Source organism: Cherax quadricarinatus, unplaced genomic scaffold (genome assembly GCF_038502225.1).
Source record: "Cherax quadricarinatus isolate ZL_2023a unplaced genomic scaffold, ASM3850222v1 Contig1478, whole genome shotgun sequence".
NCBI lineage: Eukaryota > Metazoa > Arthropoda > Malacostraca > Decapoda > Parastacidae > Cherax > Cherax quadricarinatus.
Window position 1 is genome coordinate 39,661 of NW_027196504.1, and position 18,118 is coordinate 57,778.

At 41.8% G+C, this 18,118-nt stretch overlaps 1 protein-coding gene across 4 annotated transcripts in view; it reads right to left on the reverse strand.

The window, feature by feature from the left end:
* The window catches only part of LOC128688249 (papilin-like), a 49,283-nt gene that overhangs the window by 28,384 nt on the left and 2,781 nt on the right, over positions 1–18,118 (reverse strand). Inside the window, exon 1 of one of the 4 annotated variants that reach the window (XM_070081024.1) lies at positions 5,100–5,212. The exons of the other annotated variants lie outside the window; for them this stretch is intronic. The gene's annotated coding sequence lies outside the window, so the exon portion shown is untranslated. Of the gene's footprint in view, positions 1–5,099; positions 5,213–18,118 lie in introns of those variants that run through there. 4 annotated transcript variants of the gene reach the window in all.

Consider the following 18,118-nt stretch of genomic DNA (forward strand, 5'->3'; position numbering starts at 1 on the left):
CTTTTCGTGGTATACTCAGTAAACTTATACCTCATTAATTTTTACAATCTCTTTTGTCCCCCTTCCCTTTATATAAAGGGACTATACACTCTTTCCGCCAATTCCTAGGTACCTTCCCCTCTTTTATACATTTATTAAACAAAAGTACCAACCACTCCAACACTATATCCCCCCCTGCTTTTAACATTTCTGTCATGATCCCATCAGTTCCAGCTGCTTTACCCCCTTTCATTCTACGTAATGCCTCACGGACCTCCCCCACATTCACATTCTGCTCTTCTTCACTCCTAAAAGATGGTATACCTCCCTGGCCAGTGCATGAAATTACCGCCTCCCTTTCTTCGTCGACATTTAAAAGTTCCTCAAAATATTCTCGCCATCTACCCAATACCTCCATCTCCCCATCTACTAACTCCCCTACTCTGTTTTTAACTGACAAATCCATTCATTCCCTAGGCTTTCTTAACTTGTTTAACTCACTCCAAAATTTTTTCTTATTTTCATTAACTGAATTTCCATTAATTCTTATGGGAAATATTATTTCAGTTTTCCATTTTGGTCTTAGGCTGACTTTCTGGAACAGATTACGGCCAATAACCGAGGGTCCACTGTATAAGCCACTTCTACGACCCTATGCTGCACTTTCTACAAGATTGATGGACTGAACACATCGACTCCAGGCTGAGGGACTGATTACCTCAAACTCCTTTCCTTACATCTTTCTGCTTTGTACTGGACTGATGAAGCCACTGTGTGGCAAAACGTTTCTTCAATAAGAATAAACGCTACCCAAACAATAAACCTTAATAATTCTATTTACTCACGTGCAAGTCCCACTCAAATCCAGCCTCACTCCCTCATGTATTTATCCAACCTAAATTTGAAACTACCCAAGGTTTTAGCTTCGATAGGACCTTGGGTAGCTTTAAAAAGAGACTGGACAAATATATGAGTGGGAGGGGCTGGGTATGATTGGTGTTGTGGGTACATAATAACATAAAGGAGGAACACTGCAGTAGGCTTGTTGGCCCATACTAGGCAGGTCCTTCACAAATCCAACCCACTAACATAATAAACACACCCATGCAATAAGTGTTGACAATTCTATTTACTCATCTTGACCGTGTGCTAATGGAATTACAGGAAGCTGACATCAAAGAAATGCTGAACATTGACAATGATGCACCTGTTGTGCATTCCTTGAGTGATGGTGAAATTAGATGAACTGTGATAGATAAATAAGTCATAGAGTTGATATTAGTGTCATATTGAAGTATTTTGTCATGCCTCTTGAGAGCAGGAATTCTGCTGGAATGGATTAATGCCATTTCAATTAATTAAAATGAGAAAAATTGACTCAGCATATGAACAAATCGGGATACGAACAAGGTCACGGAACAGATTAAATTCATAAGCAGAGGTTCCACTGTACTAGCGTACATAGTGTTAAACATTAATAATAACTTAAAAACTGAAACTCAATCATAATTTGGCATCAATAAATTGCAAAATAGAAATATTGCTGGTGCATTTATGCCGCTGTTACCAACAAGTGATAATTTTTTCGCTAACTTCAACACACCATAAAATTTTAAGTTATTATCAGATTCCACAAATTTTAAGTCTTATTCAGTTCATAAAAATGCACTTTTTCATTCTATAAGATTTTTTTTTAAAGCTTTCCACTCACACACACAGGATTTTTTTTTTTTTGGTGGGGGGAAGGGGGGGGGAGATGACACAGTTCATATGTTAATAAGCAATTACTAATAAATGAACAGTCATGGGTAACTGCTGTGTGTGTGTATACACACCCTGCTAGTTAACCCTTTGAGGGTCGACAGGCCCTCTCCGAAACTCGTTCTCAGGGTCGGCCAAATTTAAAAAAAAAAAAAAAATTATTTTCTCTTATGAAAAGATAGAGAATCTTTTCCCGATCATAACGACACCAAAAGTTTGAAATTTGATAGAAAACTTACGGAATTATGCTCTCGCAAAGTTAGCGGTCTCGCCGATGTTTACGGATCGGCGATTTTGCCCACTTTGAGCCCCATTTTCGGCCAATTTCACTGTACTAGTCGACAAAAAACATGAATATTTCGCTAGAACTCCATTTTTTCTATCGAATGGGTGCAAGAAACCACCCATTTATAAATTCAACTATCCAGTACAGTGGTCAGAATTTAGCAATTTTGCCAATTTCACACAAATTTCAAAAGATGCCAATTTCGGAATAGGGTCCAGAATAAACAAGAAAGACATTCCTGGCACTAAAATGACATTTCCTCTAGTCATTAGTCACGTCTCAAGGCCCCTCTTATATTCTTTTGCTTTTCACTTTGAATTTTTATTCTCACAAAAAATATAAGATTTACTGTTATGCAGACTACTGCATTAGTGTAAAAAATGGTATAAATATTATTGGTGCACTTGTGAAAGAATATTAGACTCACCAGTTGACGTGTATTGCACGCTTGGCATGATTTGTTTACTTTTGAAGTTTGGTAAAAATCGAACATTTCTGCTACTTTGAGCTCAATTTCAAGGCACTTTTCTTTGTAAAACCAGTCAAAATCATCTCAATTTCAGTAATATGTCTTCCATTCTATAAAATGAGACCAAGAAAACTAGAATACAACAATAAATACTATACGAAAATACACTGCAAAGTCGCTGATTTATTAAAAAAAAATGGAAAAAGTTTTTTTTTTCTCATTATGCACCGTGTGCTGCAGGATTTTTTTTAGACTGTGCACACTGACCACATAGACCCATTCTTTCATATGAAGGCCTACCAGCTTTCTCCCACTAGATTTGAGGTCGCTAGAATTTATGAGTACTAGTACGTCAAAAACCCCTACGCGTAAGACGTACTAGTACGACAAAAACCCTCAAAGGGTTAATAATCACCCTGCCAATGCTGCTGTAATGAGGTATTCTGTATACAAAGAGGTCTGAGAGTCTTGATCATAATCAGAAAAATTTTTACTAACTTTTGTAAGCTATTGTATTATGACACAACAGTTAATATAATTAATTTTCCCAATTATTTTCTCTTACCTAACTTACTCCAGCCCAACTAAACTAAAGGTCAATAAGTAAAGTATCTACTGACACAGTCACAAGAAACACTTTTCATTGGAGCTCTTGGTTGCAGCATCAAAAATGGCAGGTAGGCATTTATGCTTAAATTTGCATTAGGCTAGGTAGGGAAGAGCAAAAGATTATTTCATTGTTATACTGCATCTTCCATGTAGTTTTCATTGTACCTATGTGCATATTTAAGCACTATGGTGGCCCGGTGGCCTGGTAGCTAAAGCTCTCGCTTCACGCACAGAGGGCTTGAGTTCGATTCCTGGCAGGTGGAAACATTTCGACGCGTATCCTGAATGGAAAGAAACCAGCCAGCGATCGGAAGAGGGAAGGTGACACCTCCGCCACTCCTTGCGCCGAATGACCCACACGGGTTTAGATTAGGTTTTGCCACTGAAGTAGCTAGTTTATTGTGCACCCCATATCCATCCTGTGGAGGGGAGCGCAAGAGCATATGGATACACAAAATGCCTAGGAACTAGGCCCCAAAAGGGTTTACAAGAGAACATCTAGATTTATATGCACAGTTCACTTATCTGTTACAAGTAAATTTAGGAAATTTCTTTAATATATCTGATATCTTATTTTTATTAATAATATATCTTAACATGTCACAGTGATTATACCACAAGCTTTTAGCATTTCAGGAAATACAGTTAAATCCTGTTCCCTTCTCAAACGCACCTGCTTGAAGCAATCTTCCGATTATTAAAAAGGAATAAAAGAAATAAGATTGGAAACGCGATTCTCCTGTCTGATATTAGTGGCAATTGTCCTTCGAACAGATTACACCAGAGTCATAATGCAAGCTGCTAGTGGCACATGATGGAACTAACAGCTCATTACCTGTTCGCTATTCAACGCTCGTTATCTGCTCTTCTTGCTAATTAGTAATTACACAAACGTGCGATAACTTGAGATAGGCGCCGTAAAACTGGATAAACTGCTTCAGTGGGAGAAGTGTCGTAGCCATTATTTTTAATCAAATGACGAGGGTTTTCCTGCAGGGAACCACGTGTGCGCACGCTTAATTCAGAGTACAAGAGGATTTGTCGTAATACTTGGATGTGCGCTAAGATACACGAGATTACATGAAAGTACATGTATGTGAATAAGACACGTTATGATGCTTATGGAATTTATGAAGATGTTTCGTCCTGCAGTAACTATCAATCCCTGGATTGATCAAGTCCCTGGTTGACGAAATGTCTTCTCAGTAAATGTTATAAATTGCATAGCGTGTGTTCACATACTTGTCGGTATATTTTACCATTGATGTACATGGCCATATAGAGTACATAAGCGTACATGAGAGAACACGAGTTGGCAGTGAGGTATAGGGAAGTACTTGACCGTACAAGGGAGTACACATGAGCGCATGAGAGTATTCGGGTGTTTAATGAGGTACATGGGTGTCCATGGCAGGACCTGTAAGCCATAATTAGGATTACGTTATTAAAATAGACAAGTCTTATCCATACAGCAAGATTACTTGATTATTATATCAAACCATACCACGGGCGGGATAGAACCTGCGGTCAGAGAGTCTCAAAACTCCAGACCGTCTCGTTAGCCAATGGACCAGCTAGCCACAATAAGATTCGTCCAACTAGGTATATTTCTACACCATAGGGAGGTTAGCATAGGCACCACTGTGACCACAAATGCAAGTTTTTACAGACGAATCTCCAGGTAGCGTGGCCGTTACGAACTCTAGCTCAAGTCCCCTCAATGCCGTCAACGGCATTGAGGGGATGGTCTGGAGTTTTGAGACTCTGACCGCGGGTTCAATTCCGCCCGTGGTATGGTTTGTTTGCAATCGTGTCATTACGATTTCGTGAGTTACTATATCTATCTTTACGGGATAGATGCAGTATGTAGAACAGAGGTCGTGGGTTATACAGTGGACCCCCGCATACTGTCGGCATCACATAACGTTCAATCCGCATACCGCTCTCTTTTATCGCAAAAATTTTGCCTCACATACTGCTCAAAAACCCGCTCACCGCTGTTTGTCCGAGACGCGTCCAATGTGCGCCCTTAGCCAGCCTCACATGTGCCGCCGGTGGCATTGTTTACCAGCCAGCCTCCGCAGTAACATCCAAGCATACAATCGGAACATTTCGTATTATTACAGTGTTTTTGGTGATTTTATCTGGAAAATAAGTGACCATGGGCCCCAAGAAAGCTTCTAGTGCCAACCCTACAGCAATAAGGGTGAGAATTACTATAGAGATGAAGAAAGAGATCATTGATAAGTATGAAAGTGGAGTGCGTGTCGCCGACCTGGCCAGGTTGTACAAGAAACCCAAATCAACCATCGCTACTATTGTGGGCAACAGAAAGGCAATCAAGGAAGCTGTTCTTGCCAAAGGTTTAACCGTGTTTTCGAAACAGAGATCGCAAGTGATGGAAGATGTTGAGAGACTCTTATTGGTGTGGATAAATGAAAAACAGCTAGCAGGAGATAGCGTCTCTCAAGCGATCATAAGCGAAAAGGCTAGGAAGTTGCATGAGGATTTAATTAGAAAAATGCCTGCATCTAGTGATGATGTGAGTGAATTTAAGGCCAGCAAAGGTTGGTTTGAGAGATTTAAGAAGCGTAGTGGCATACATAGTGTGATAAGGCATGGTGAGGCTGCCAGATCGGACCACAAAGCAGCTGAAAAATATGTGCAGGAATTCAAGGAGTACATAGACAGTGAAGGACTGAAACCTGAACAAGTGTTTAATTGTGATGAAACAGGCCTGTTTTGGAAGAAAATGCCAAGCAGGACCTACATTACTCAGGAGGAAAAGGCACTCCCAGGACATAAGCCTATGAAAGACAGGCTTACTTTGTTGATGTGTTCCAATGCTAGTGGTGATTGCAAAGTGAAGCCTTTATTGGTGTATCACTCTGAAACTCCCAGACCGTTCAGGCAAAAGAATGTCCTCAAGGAGAATTTGTGTGTGCTGTGGAGGGCAAACAGTAAGGCATGGGTCACTAGGGACTTTTTCTATGACTGGTTACACCATGCATTTGCCCCCAATGTGAAAGATTACCTAACTGAAAAGAAATTAGAACTTAAGTGCCTCCTGGTGTTAGACAATGCCCCTGGTCATCCTACAGACGTGGCAGAGCGACTTTTTGGGGACATGAAATTCATTAAGGTGAAGTTTTTGCCTCCTAATACCATTCCTCTCCTGCAGCCCATGGACCAGCAGGTTATTGCAAACTTCAAAAAACTGTACACAAAAGCTCTGTTTGAATGGTGCTTTGTAGTGACCTCAGAAACTCAACTGACTCTAAGAGAGTTTTGGAGAGAGCACTTTAATATCCTCAATTGTGTAAACCTTATAGGTAAGGCTTGGGAGGGAGTGACTAAGAAGACCTTGAACTCTGCTTGGAAGAAACTGTGGCCAGAATGTGTAGACAAAAGGGATTTTGAAGGGTTTGAGGCTAACCCTGAAAGGATTATGCCAGTTGAGGAATCCATTGTGGCATTGGGAAAGTCCTTGGGGTTGGAGGTTAGTGGGGATGATGTGGAAGAGTTGGTGGAGGAGGACAATGAAGAACTAACCACTGATGAGCTGATAGATCAACTTCAACAGCAAGAGGCCACACCTGAGGAAACTGGTTCGAAGGAGGGGAGAGAGAAATTGAAGAAATTGCCTACTACAAAGATTAAGGAAATCTGTGCAAAGTGGCTTGAAGTGCAAACCTTCATGGATGAAAATCACCCTCACACAGCTATTGCAAGCCGTGCTGGTGATTATTACACTGACAATGTTGTGAAACACTTTAGGGAAGTCATAAACGAAAGAAGTCCAGTGACTCTGAAGCTGGTCCTAGTGGCATTAAAAGAAGAAGGGAAGTAACCCCAGAAAAGGACTCGACACCTCAAGTCTTAATGAAAGGGGATTCCCTTTCTAAACACTAACACTCTCTCTCCCCTCCTCCCATCCCATCAATCATCACCAGATCTTCAATAAAAGTAAGTGTCATGTAATTGTGCATGCCTTTTTCAGTTTGTGTGTATTAAAATTAACATTTCATGTGGTAAAATTTTTTTTTTTTCATACTTTTGGGTGTCTTGCACGGATTAATTTGATTTCCATTATTTCTTATGGGGAAAATTCATTCGCATACCGATCATTTCGCATAACAATGAGCCCTCTTGCACGGATTAAAGTCGCTATGCGGGGGTCCACTGTATCATGGTACCTATAAGAGTACCACCCCACTCTACGGTCAAGGCAAGGAGGAAATACCCTGCCTAACATAACCTCACCTCACTTACGCATTCGTCCCTAATAGCTGTATTGGAGTTGGCATAATTAGATTTTACAATCCCCTTCCCCTTCACTTTCCTCACAGCCACCGTAGAAACACTCCTGAAAAATAAAAATGAGATGAAGAAAAGTGTGTTTAATGTTGCTTTATGGAGACATTTAAATTTTTAAGGATGAGGAGGAATTCTAATGTTGATTTAAAATACTATTACAAGAGCCTGCTGCTAGAACCACGGTGAATGTAGAGGTGGTATAAACCTTGGTACCAGATACCGATGTTACAGAGTACTGTATAAAAATATTTATATAAAATAACGATCCATATATAATGCTATTTTCCGTGTAGTATAAGGAAAGTGGACATGTATTATTCCCTGTAAGCGAACGTGATTTATCCTGTCAGTCAGGCAGTGGCCAGGACAGGAGCAGATGAGAGGTGTTTAGTTCAGTACCAGACGGGTGGTCACGGGGTGAAGTCATCATGTTTGGGCGGTAGTTTGAGTAGATAATTTTGTTAAGTTTCTTAGAGTACATTATAGGTGTTTGTGTTTAAGTGTTCTCATGTTTATTTGTGAAGCCCTATAGGTATGCAGGGGCCTGTGTTTTGGAGACTTTATTAACGTTTCCACTTTAGATTAAGTAGCCTGCAGAAATGGGGGGGGGGGGTCATGGAGCCTCCCTGTTCATAAATGTTCATTTATTTTAACTCATTGGTAGCAGTGTGCTAGTGAGTTTATGTGAACTGGAGTGTGGTGGATTTTTGGAGTAGATTGTAAGTTATTATTATTATTATATATATTTTTGTATAGGTGAGTTTTTGTCCTTATACAATGTTAATTATTTACACTCATGCTTAATTTGTATGAATACAAGCTGGCCCAAGGTTCGCTGTGTTTTCAAAGTAATTTTATAACCCCTGGACAGCAGTGTGAGCAGCCTTTAGGAGCCAGGAACATTTTATTAAAGTTACGACATCAAAGTAGTAATAACCGACAAACTAATTTAGAAAGACTCGTGGGCTAACACTAGGATATACCAGAAAATTTTCGGTCCTGGGATCTTGAGCACTTCTAACATACAGAGGTTATAAAGACAGTACATATAGGCGGAGAATCGGGTGTGTGCCTTTTTAACCTCTGTATGTTAGACATGATCAACGCCACAGGGCAGAAACTTTTTCTGAGAAATATGTTCTAGTATTTCCTCACGTGTCTTTCTAAACCGAGTGTTGAGGTACCGCCACCAGCGATATTGTCACGGTAGCGAGGAAACACAACTGTATAATCAAAGAAACTAAATACAACCCTTCTTATTTTTAACGCAGCCTAACCTAGCCTAGCCTAGCCTAGCCTAGCCTAACCTAACCTAACCTAACCTAACTCCGAGTTAACTAACCTAACAATCAAACCCTTATACAACCAACATTACCTAGATTCAACCTAACCCAAATCCAACGGCCTCCACCTATGGGCAAGACAATTGTGTCTGCCTCTAATTTCAGAGCATCGTATTAGTAGTACGACTAAGTAATAATTCTTGAGAAAGCTGGAGGAGACAATGTAGACAGTCTCTCAACACGTTATAGGCAAAGTAGATCGTTTAATATCCCGTATACAGGCAGCACGGGGAGGGGGGGAGAGAGATCATGTGTGTTGCTAAACGTTACCAGCGCCTTCTGAAGGAGAGAAATAAATAAATAAAAAAAAAAGGTATATTTAACCTAGTGTAACTCAACAAATTAAAATAGCACGATTTATGTACATAATGAGTCCATCCTTAGTATGAGAACCAGGATAGCCCAGGTACCTATTTACTACTAGGTGACTGAGCAGCAGGTGTAAGTCGACTTGTCTACAAGCAGTTTCGACTAAACTTTACCCTTTGGCCACTGTATGCAGGCCAGGGGTGGTGGTCAGTCACCTCAGGCTGCTGACCCAAGTCGAGGCTGCATCTAGTGAAGAAGAGTTTTTGAGCCTGGAGAGAGTCATACCACTCAGAACACAGGGATTTAGATACCGTACTTTCTGGTATATAAGATGGATAATCAAATGAGACATACAAGACGATGTTTTCTAGCAGCTGTGACGTAACGTTAGTAAACAACTGCTAAAGAGTAACTCAAAGCCTACCCTTGACCCTGCGTAGGGTGATTTTCCAAGACTTTTTGTGGGGGGAGGGGGGTAGAGGACAAAGCGGGCCTTATATACCGGAAAATATGGTGCCTGTTATGCAACTCTACAGTAGCTAACCGCTGCCACTACTGATAAATGAGACACTTACCTGGAGAATGGTAGTAGTATAGAAAGCAAGGAACCCAGGAGAACAAGGAGAGTAGTCGAAGAGCAAGAAATGAATATACACAGGTAAGGAGGGAGGTCCAACTACAATACGAAAAAGCCAAGTCTGACCCGAAGCTGTTGTACAGTGACATCAGGGAAAAAAAACAAAGACAATCAGGCTAAGGAAGGAAGGAGGGGAGTTTACAAGAAACAGCCTTGAAGTTTGTGAGGAGCTCAACATGAGATTGAAAGAAGTATTCACAGAGGAGACAGAAAGGACTAGAAAGACGGAGAGGTGAGATACACTAACAAGTGCTGGACACAATACATACAACCGAGGAGGTGGTGAAAAGGCTGCTATGCGAACCAGATATCTCAAAGGCGATGGGGCCTGACATCTCTCCATGGGTCCCGAGAGGGAGCAGAGGCTCTCTGTGGACCAATAACAACAGTCTTCAGGACATATATTAAGACAGGGCGACTACCTGAGGAATGGAAGACAACAAATGTAGTACCAGTTTTTAAAAAAAAGGGACAAACGTAGCATTAAACTACAGACCATTATGCTAAGTCGTGGAGAAGATTATCTGAAGAGTGGTGGAGTACCTAGAAAGGAATGAGCTTATAAATGACAACCAGCATGGACTTAGAGACGGGAAATCCTGTGTCTCAAACCTACTAGAGTTCTATGACAAGGCGACACCCCTCAAGGAAGGTTCCTTGATGTTGGTGAGGGGCTCTTGATTTAGGGAATTGGATCTGTGCTCCAGTTCCCCGAATTAAGCCTGAATGCCTTCCACATATCCCCCCCCAGGCGCTGTATAATCCTCCGGGTTTAGCGCTTCCCCCTTGATTATTATAATAATAATAATAATAATTTATTTTTATTTATTTATTTATAATTTGAGCACACTTACAGAGGTACAAAAAAAAAAAAAATACAGATAAGAGCAGCATGCCAAAGCCACTTATACTATGCATAGCATTACGGGCTGGCTTAAAATTAACTTAAGATTAACTAAGCAATGATGAAATCAGTGAAAAACATTAATGTAAACTGACTACTATAAAGCACAAGTGAGTATTACAAAGACAGGTCATTGTTATAAATTCAATAATATGACAAGGCGACAGCAATAAGACATGAGAGAGGGGTGGGTATATTGCATTTTCTTGGACTGTAAGAAGGCTTTTGACACAGTTCCACACAAGAGACTTGTGCAAAAGATGGAGGACTAGGAAGGTATAACAAGGAAGGCGCTACACAAATAACCCGCACATAAAAGAGAGAAGCTTATGACGACGTTTCGGTCCGACTTGGACCATTGACAAAGTCACACTAACAGAGGTGGAGCAGGACGGCTATATATAGGCAGGAAGAGGTGGAGGTGGTGGTGGTGGTAGTAGTAGTAGTAGTAGTAGTAGTAGTAGTAGTAGTAGTAGTAGTAGTAGTAGTAGTAGTAGTAGTAGTAGTAGCAGCAGCAGCAGCAGCAAAAGCAGCAACAGCAGCAACAGCAGCAAAAGCAGCAGCAGCAGCAAAAGCAGCAGCAGCAGCAGCAAAAGCAGCAGCAGCAGCAGCAGCAGCAGCAGCAGCAGCAGCAGCAGCAGCAGCAGCAGCAGCAGCAGCAGCAGCAGCAGCAGCAGCAGCAGCAGCAGCAGCAGCAGCAGCAGCAGCAGCAGCAGCAGCAGCAGCAGCAGCAGCAGCAGCAGCAGCAGCAGCAGCAGCAGCAGCAGCAGCAGCAGCAGCAGCAGCAGCAGCAGCAGCAGCAGCAGCAGCAGCAGCAGCAGCAGCAGCAGCAGCAGCAGCAGCAGCAGCAGCAGCAGCAGCAGCAGCAGCAGCAGCAGCAGCAGCAGCAGCAGCAGCAGCAGCAGCAGCAGCAGCAGCAGCAGCAGCAGCAGCAGCAGCAGCAGCAGCAGCAGCAGCAGCAGCAGCAGCAGCAGCAGCAGCAGCAGCAGCAGCAGCAGCAGCAGCAGCAGCAGCAGCAGCAGCAGCAGCAGCAGCAGCAGCAGCACAAGAATTGTATATAATACCGACAGGATGAAATTAAGACACATGCACAACACCCGGGCATCCCCATCGTAGACGTTTCGCCATCCAGCCAGCCACTGGATGGTGAAACATCCACAACAAAGATAACCAGACGCCACACATGTGTCTCAATTTCATCAGTAGTTATAGTAGAAGAAGAAGAGGTAGTAGTAGTGGTAGGGGTAGAAGTGGGAAATAAGGAAGACGAGCCAATCAAATACAAAGGAAGGGGAGCACTGCAAGAGAGCTAGATACCCACAGAGGGAGAGCAAGCGCACAGAGGTGCGTGAAAGGGGAAGTGGTGAAATAAAATAAATGAAGAAGGAACAGAAACACGAGACAGGAGAGAGAAAGACAACCCAGAGGAGAAAAGGAGAGAGGAAAGGGGAAGAGGAAGAAGAAAAAGAAGAAGAAGAAAAAGAAAAAATGAGGATTCAGGTTAAGTCACGGGTGTTCAGGAAGGCGCTGCAATCTATCAGAGAATACCTGATGAGAAGGTAGCAGCGAGCCATGGTACGTGATGAGGTGTTAGAATGGGTGCCTGTGATGCACGGAATTCCACAGGAGTCAGTTCTAAGACCGGTGCTGTTTCTGGTATATGTGAACGATATGACGGCAGGAATAGAATCAATAGTGTCCATGTTTGCAGACGATGTGAAATTAATGAGGAGAATTCAGTAGGAGGAGGGCTAAGTAGGACTATGAGGGATCTGAACAGGTTGCAGACCTGGTCCAGCAACTGGCTCCTGAAGTTCAACCCAACCAAGTGCAAAGTCATGAAGATCGGGAAAGGGTAAAGTAGACCGCAGACAGAGTACAGTCTAGGAGGCCAAAGACTATAAATCTCACTCAAGGAAAAGGTTCTTGGAGTTTGTATAATACCAAGCACATCTCCTGAGGCCCACATCAGCCAAATAACTGCTGCAGGATATGGGCGACATCTCAGTATGGAGTCGTTCTGGACCCTGTACACCGTGTACGTCAGGCCCATAATGAAGTACGCAACTCCGGTTTGGAACTCTCACCTGGCCAAGCACTTCAGGAAACTATAGAAAGTGCAAAGGTTTGCAACAAGACAATAATCCCGGAGCTAAGGGGCATGTCCTACGAGGAGAAGTTAAGAGAACTCAACCTGACGACACTGGAGGACAGGAGGGATACGGGGCACACGATAACAACATGTAAAGTACTGAGAGGAATCGACAAGGTGGATAGAGACAAGATGTTCCAGAGAAGGGACACAGCAACAAGGGGTAACAATTGGAAGCTCAAGACTCAGATGAGTCACAGGGATGTTAGGAAGTATTTCTTCAGGCATAGTTGTCAGGAAGTGGAATAGTCTGGAAAGTGTAGTGGAGGAAGGTATCATACATAGCTTCATGAGGTATAATAAAACTCATGGAGCAGGGAGAGAGTGACCTAGTAGCGATCAGTGAAAAGGCGGGGCTAGGAGCTGTGACTCGATTCTTGCAACCACAATTAGGTGAGTACACACATGCAGGCGCGCGCGCGTGCACGCACACACACACACACACACACACACACACACACACACCAGTAGTACTGTAGTTTTACGATAATGTAACACAAGTAAGACAGAAGAGAGAGGGATGGGTAGACTGCATCTTCTTGGACTGTAATAAGGCTTTCGATACAGTACCACACAAAATTTTGATTGAAAAGCTAGAGGAGCAGGCAGGAATAACAGGGAAAGTACTGCAATGGATCAGGGAATACCCAACAGAAAGGAAACAACGAGCGTTGTGCGTGACGCGGTGTCAGAGCTCATGCGTCGAGTAGGGTTCCACAAGGGTGAGTCCTAGGTCCGGTGCTGTTTCTAGTACATGTGAATGACATGACAGAAGGGATAGATTCAGAGATGTCCCTGTTTGCAGACGATGTGAAGCTAATGAGAATACAAGTGAACGAGGATCAGGTAAGTCTCCAAAGAGATCTGGATACGCTGTAAGCCTGGTTCGACAAATGGTTGGAGTTAAACTCTAGCAAGTGCAAAGTGATGGAGTTTTGGGAAGAACAAAGAAGACAGCAGATAGAGTACAGCCTAGGATGCCAAAGGTTGCAAAACTCCCTCCAGGAAAAGGATCTTGGGTTGAGCATCATACCGAGCACATCTCCTGAGGCGCACATCATATAGGCTCCTGGCAAGCACAAGAATAGCGTTTCGATATCTTTGTAAGGAGTCATTCAAGACACTGTACACCATGTACGTCAGGGTCATATTGGAGAATGCAGCACTAGTATGGAATCCACACCAGGTCAAACACCAAGAAATTTGAGAAAGTGCAAAGGTATGCAACAAGACTAGTCGAAATTAAGACATATGTGCAACATCTGGGTATCTTTATTGTAGACGTTTCGCCATCCAGTGGCTTTATCAATACAAATTCCAGGACATAACTTGAAGACAGTAGAACTATGTACAGAAGATAAGGTAATCAGTCCCTGACGTTAGTATACAAGCATCAGGCGCCTTGCTTCTGCTTCAGAATCTCCACGACTACGGTGCTCTTCGCACCTACTCCAAGGTTGCGGGACTGATTACCTTATCTTCTGTACATAGTTCTATTATCTTCATCAATTCTATGATTCACCTCATCTTTCATAGACCCATCCGCTGACACATCCACTCCCAAATATCTGAATACATTCACCTCCTCCATACTCTCTCCCTCCAATCTGATATCCAATCTTTCATCACCTAATCTTTTTGTTATCCTCATAACCTTACTCTTTCCTGTATTCACTTTCAATTTTCTTCTTTTGCACACCCTACCAAATTCATCCACCAATCTCTGCAACTTCTCTTCAGAATCTCCCAAGAGCACAGTGTCATCAGCAAAGAGCAACTGTGACAACTCCCACTTTATGTGTGATTCTTTATCTTTTAACTCCACGCCTCTTGCCAAGACCCTTGTGTTTACTTCTCTTACAACCCCATCTATAAATATATTAAACAACCACGGTGACATCACACATCCTTGTCTAAGGCCTACTTTTACTGGGAAATAATTTCCCTCTCCATAAATGCCACAAAGACCTCTTTAGCCTTATCTAAATACTGTTCACTTATATGTTTCACTGTAAACACCTGGTCCACACACCCCCTACCTTTCCTAAAGCCTCCTTGTTCATCTACTATCCTATTCTCTGTCTTACTCTTAATTCTTTCAATAATAACTCTACCATACACTTTGCCAGGTATACTCAACAGACTTATCCCCCTATAATTTTTGCACTCTCTTTTATCCCCTTGCCTTTATACAAAGGAACTATGCATGCTCTCTGCCAATCCCTAGGTACCTTACCCTCTTCCATACATTTATTAAATAATTGCACCAACCACTCCAAAACTATATCCCCACCTGCTTTTAACATTTCTATCTTTATCCCATCAATCCCGGCTGCCTTACCCCCTTTCATTTTACCTACTGCCTCACGAACTTCCCCCACACTCACAACTGGCTCTTCCTCACTCCTACAAGATGTTGTTCCTCCTTGCCCTATACACGAAATCACAGCTTCCCTATCTTCATCAACATTTAACAATTCCTCAAAATATTCCCTCCATCTTCCCAATACCTCTAACTCTCCATTTAATAACTCTCCTCTCCTATTTTTAACTGACAAATCCATTTGTTCTCTAGGCTTTCTTAACTTGTTAATCTCACTCCAAAACTTTTTCTTATTTTCAACAAAATTTGTTGATAACATCTCACCCACTCTCTCATTTGCTCTCTTTTTACAGTGCTTCACCACTCTCTTAACCTCTCTCTTTTTCTCCATATACTCTTCCCTCCTTGCATCACTTCTACTTTGTAAAAACTTCTCATATGCTAACTTTTTCTCCCTTACTACTCTCTTCACATCATCATTCCACTAATCGCTCCTCTTCCCTCCCACACCCACTTTCCTGTAACCACAAACTTCTCCTGAACACTCTAACACTACATTTTTAAACCTACCCCATACCTCTTCAACCCCATTGCCTATGCTCTCATTAGCCCATCTATCCTCCAATAGCTGTTTATATCTTACCCTAACTGCCTCCTCTTTTAGTTTATAAACCTTCACCTCTCTCTTCCCTGATGCTTCTCTTCTCCTTGTATCCCATCTACCTTTTACTCTCAGTGTAGCTACAACTAGAAAGTGATCTGATATATCTGTGCCCCCTCTATAAACATGTACATCCTGAAGTCTACTCAACAGTCTTTTATCTACCAAAACATAATCCAACAAACTACTGTCATTTCACCCTACATCATATCTTGTATACTTATTTATCCTCTTTTTCTTAAAATATGTATTACCTATAACTAAACCCCTTTCTATACAAAGTTCAATCAAAGGGCTCCCATTATCATTTACACCTGGCACCCCAAACTTACCTACCACACCCTCTTTAAAAGTTTCTCCTACTTTAGCATTCAGGTCCCCTACCACAATTACTCTCTCACTTGGTTCAAAGGCTCCTATACATTCACTTAACATCTCCCAAAATCTCTCTCTCTCCTCTGCATTCCTCTCTTCTCCAGGTGCATACACGCTTATTATGACCCACTTCTCGCATCCAACCTTTACTTTAATCCACATAATTCTTGAATTTACACATTCATATTCTCTTTTCTCCTTCCATAACTGATCATTCAACATTACTGCTATCCATTACTTTGCTCTAACTCTCTCAGATACTCCAGATTTAATCCCATTTATTTCCCCCCACCGAAACTCCCCTACCCCCTTCAGCTTTGTTTCGCTTAGGGCCAGGACATCCAACTTCTTTTCATTCATAACATCAGCAATCATCTGTTTCTTGTCATCCGCACTACATCCACGCACATTTAAGCATCCCAGTTTTATAAAGTTTTTCTTCTTCTCTTTTTTAGTAAATGTCTACAGGAGAAGGGGTTACTAGCCCATTGCTCCTGGCATTTTAGTCGCCTCATACGACACGCATGGCTTACGGAGGAAAGATTCTTTTCCACTTCCCCATGGACAATAGAAGAAATAAAGAGGAACAAGAGCTATTTAGAAAAAGGAGAAAAACCTAGATGTATGTATATATATATATGCATGTGCGTGTCTGTGAAGTGTGACCAAATTGTAAGTAGGAGTAGCAAGATGTCCCTGTTATCTAGCGTGTTTATGAGACAGAAAAAGAAACCAGCAATCCTACCATCATGCAAAACAGTTACAGGTTTCTGTTTCACAGTCATCTGACAGGACAGTAGTACTTCCCTGGGTGGTTGCTGTCTACCAACCTACTACCTAAAGGAATGAAATGGTAGGAAAAAAAAAAGTGGAATTGGAAACAGAGCTTTAACACAGCCTGAGAGTATGTGATTACCTATTTGTAGTTATAAGAGCAGAGCTATGATCAGTGCGACTAGTCTTCGGTGCTTAATTTGTCATACAATTTGTTAAAGGTATCCCATATGTAATTGTTATTACATTTATGGGGGGAGCACTAAACCTGTAGGGGTCATACAGCACCTAGGGAAATGAGAGGCAATCAAGTCTGATCCAAAGGAGTAGACAGGTCCAATTTGTTGGATCAAAAGCCCCTCACCTACATCAAGGAACCTCCCTTAAGGGAAGGGTCATGGGTAGAAAAATTACCGAGACTGGTTACAAGTACACTGAGTTTACAAGTTCACTGAGATGTTACCTGTACTCAAGGTCAAATTGGAACTAGTGTTTCTCTGATATTGCAATGTTTTTCTTTATTTTTCAGGTTTTTTTTTTTTGTTTGCATTGTTGAAGATGAATATATATAGGATCTGTTACCTGTATTCAAAGTGGTATTTGAGTTCATGTTTCCTCAATATTACTACGTGTACGATTATTTATTTCATCCTTAATAAAGTCAAGAAGTATTCTCCTGTTTGGTTTATGGCCCTTAATGTTCTCATTGCTAAGCATTAGTCACTGGACATGCAGTATTGACATAACTGGAGTTCACTCCCCCCCCCCACCCTTGGATTTCATGGGGGGTGATACCAAAGATGCCGCCCCGGGTGACACCAACCCTAGCAACGCCACTGCATGGTTGAACACATACTACTGCATCCTTGCATGCTTCACATTTCAGTATTCAACCATTCAATTTATAAAAAGCTATTATCGCCTAGCAGTGTTTTTTTTTCCTCAGTTTACAACCGAGGCACAATCAGACAAACTGACAATGTCAGAATTTAAATCAGAGTAAAAAATAAATTATTTAAATACTATTTACCTGTACAGTGGACCCCCGCATAGCGACTTTAATCCGTGCAAGAGGGCTGATTGTTATGCGAAATGATCGGTATGCGAATGAATTTTCCCCATAAGAAATAATGGAAATCAAACTAATCCGTGCAAGACACCCAAAAGTATGAAAAAAAAAAATTTTACCACATGAAATGTTAATTTTAATACACACAAA